Source organism: Cervus canadensis, chromosome 20, assembly GCF_019320065.1.
Source record: "Cervus canadensis isolate Bull #8, Minnesota chromosome 20, ASM1932006v1, whole genome shotgun sequence".
Classification (NCBI taxonomy): Eukaryota; Metazoa; Chordata; class Mammalia; order Artiodactyla; family Cervidae; genus Cervus; species Cervus canadensis.
Genome location: NC_057405.1, coordinates 42,270,485 through 42,274,133, shown reverse-complemented (window position 1 = coordinate 42,274,133; position 3,649 = coordinate 42,270,485).

The window sequence follows — 3,649 nt, the reverse complement described above, 5'->3', positions numbered from 1 at the left end:
TGTCTTTTCAGTGATGGTATTAGATGTATTTTGTTAATTCCTCTAGATTTGTCACTTCTATTTCCTGTTTTTTCTTTTTTTTGCATTTAACTCTTTGGGTAAAATCAGGCTTTCTGAAATCCTGGTGAGCCTAAGGATGTGATGATGTTCAAGTATGCCTGAGCCCTGTTTCAGATTTTTTCCCTAGGATGGACATGGTGTTTGGGTCAAGAACCAGCAAAACCAAAGACTGTAAATATTTCTTTAACCAGAAGAATATGAATAGTTTGAGCAAGCTCTTCCTGAATAATGATATGAGCTCCAAGAATAAAATAATGGTAATAAAAGAAATTGAACTTTTTGGAATCTTAGAACACATTTTGCAGATTCACTGGCAGGTAAGCTCCCTTTGTTATTGACTAATAAGGGGCCAAGAAAGTAGAAATAGGTTATAAATGCTTTAAAGAATATAAAAAGAATAATATTCAAAATACCTAACTCTGGTCAAATTTGAGTTCAAGGATGAGATTGATACCTGAAACGGCTGTATCTTTAGATGTCCCAGCCTTCATCTATAGAAACAAGGCTTCCTTGATAGTACACCTATCTGCTAGTCAGATGGTATCTATTATATCTAGAAAACTGTTTGCTAATTGCTAAAATATCAATGAAGGGTATGATGGAACATTCTTAATTGTATTTGTGCTAGACAATACACTCAGATTTTCAATATGAAATCTCATAAAAACTGTGAAACTAAGATTTTACCTATCTAGGGACATCAAAAATTATTGTGAAAGAGGAGCAGAAATGGGGAAATCAAAGAAGCAGCTGACAGGATATTTAATGCTAGATACACTTTAAAAAATATATATGATTTCAGTCACTTAACGCAAGGTTGATTTCTTCCTCAGGTCACTGAGGAATGTGGGCTGATAGGGAGGATTTTGCTCTTCAAAAATTTAAGCATCCAGGCTTCAGGGGCACCAGGAAAGAGAAAAGAAAGCTCACCTGCTCCTTAGGCTTTGGTTTGCTCACTTAACACTAGTTAAGCTGATTACGTGTTCTGTAATATATTTAATCCAGGAAGTAACTGATTGGTGAACTAGTTTCTGCTATATCCATCATCCATTCTAATGAATACTTTTCAAATCAAAATAATTTGATAGTAAAATACTTTGAAAACTTTTCTTCGAGAAAAATAAGAAAAACGTAGTTATGGAGATCATTTTGGTTTGGAGCATTTCAGTTCCCATTATTTGATGATTTCCAATGAAACTGTTGAAGGCAATGGCACCCCACTCCAGTACTCTTGCCTGGAAAATCCCATGGACGGAGGAGCCTGGTGGGCTGCAGTCCATGGGGTCGCTACGAGTCGGACACGACTGAGTGACTTCACTTTCACACATTGGAGAAGGAAATGGCAACCCACTCCATTGTTCTTGCCTGGAGAATCCCAGGGACGGGGGAGCCTGGTGGGCTGCCGTCTATGGGGTCACACAGGGTCGGACATGACTGAAGTGACTTAGCAGCAGCAGCAGTGAAACGCAGTTAATTACATTTGATGTTGTAAGAGGAATCACTATATTTTAGAGATGCCTAAAAAAGATGAACTTTAACATTTTAAGAAAAGGCTAAATATTAAATGTGTTATTCAACAGAGAACAGCTGACACATATTATGGTAGCAGATAAATGCTTATATCGTGGATTAGATGATCAAACAGCCAACATTTTAATAACTGTCTCCCCCAATGTATCTCAAAAGCACTCTATTAGCAAACATGACAGTCCAGTTATTTCTGTGGTGCTTAGTATTTCATGGTGGCCTATTGATAGTGGTAGAATATGGGGTGGGAAATGTTCCAGTGATGTTAACTGATTTTAAAAGCTAAAATATTGCTAGCACTGAAAATGCATGGCTTATGTGAGGCTAACTGCCCTGACCCTGGTTTAAATTCATCAGATAAGTAAACACATCAGAACCTACTTTAATAACTTTCTCTTAATATCTTGCTGAAAAAAAAGTAGGTAAGTTAATTTTGCTACAAAGAACATGTGAATAAAAGTTTATGTCACAAAAAAGGAAACATTTATCTATCATTGGAGAATATAAAAACAATTCAGAAATATATCAATAATTCCATATACATTCATCTGGTCTGCACTGATATATCTACAGTATAAAAAATTAACCTTTCAAAATAGAAAAGAAACATGGGAAAATTGAATAAACTACAATAAATGTCTTACCTTGGACTGCACAGAACTTCTATTTTTTTTCCTGCCATTCTATAACTAGTAAGGAAAACATAAGTAAGAAAATATAAAATTACTCCATAAGAAGTCTGAATGAGGGACAACGTTAGAACCATACCTAACAGAGTGCCTGATCAACAGGAGGAATTTAATAAAGGTACACTGAATGACTAAATAAAGGATTAAACAATAGAGCTGAAAGAGGACTGAACTCTGAAGGACAAGGCTCAGACTATGCTATCACTAGCTAGCCACAAAGTAGCAAGGAATAATCAGTTCAGTTCAGTTGCTCAGTCATGTCCAACTCTTTGTGACCCCATGGACTGCAGCACACCAGGCTTCCCTGTCCATCACCAACTCTCAGAGCTCGCTCAAACTCATTCAATCGAATCAGTGATACCATCCAACAGTCTCATCCTCTGTCATCCCTGTCTCCTCCTGCCTTTTCCAGTATCAGGGTCTTTTCCAGTGAGTCAGTTCTTCACATTAGCTGGCCAAAGTTTCAGCTTCAGCATCAGTCCTTCCAATGAATACTCAGGACTGATTTCCTTTAGGATTGACTGGTTGGAACTCCTTGCAGTCCAAGGGGCTCTCAAGAGTCTTCTCCAACACCACAGTTCAAAAGCATCTATTCTTCAGCACTCAGCTTTCTTTATAGTCCAACTCTCCTATTCATACATGACTACTGGAAAAACCATAGCTTTGACTATATGAACCTTTGTTGGCAAAGTAATGTCTTTGCTTTTTAATATGCTGTCTAGGTTGGTCATAGCTTTTCTTCCAAGGAGCAAGCATCTTTTATTTTTTTTTTTCCATTTATTTTTATTAGTTGGAGGCTAATTACAATATTGTAGTAGTTTTTGCCATACATTGACATGAATCAGCCATGGATTTACATGTGTTCCCCATCCTGAACCCCCCTCCCACCTCCCTCCCCATCCCATCCCTCTGGGTCTTCCCAGTGCACCAGCCCCGAGCACTTGTCTCATGCATCCAACCTGGACCGGTGATCTGTTTCACACTTGAAGATATACATGTTTTGATGCTGTTCTCTCAGATCATCCCACCCTCGCCTTCTCCCATAGAGTCCAAAAGTCTGTTCTGTACATCTGTGTCTTTTTCTATCTTGCATATAGGGTTATCATTACCATTTTTCTAAATTCCATATATATGCGTTAGTACACTGTATTGGTGTTTATCTTTCTGGCTTACTTCACTCTGTATAATGGGCTGCAGTTTCATCCATCTCATTAGAATTGATTCAAATGTATTCTTTTTAATAGCTGAGTAATATTCCATTGTGTATATGTACCACAGCTTCCTTATCCATTCGTCTGCTGATGGGCATCTAGGTTGCTTCCATGTCCTGGCTATTACAAACAGTGCTGCGATGAACATTGGGGTGCATGTGT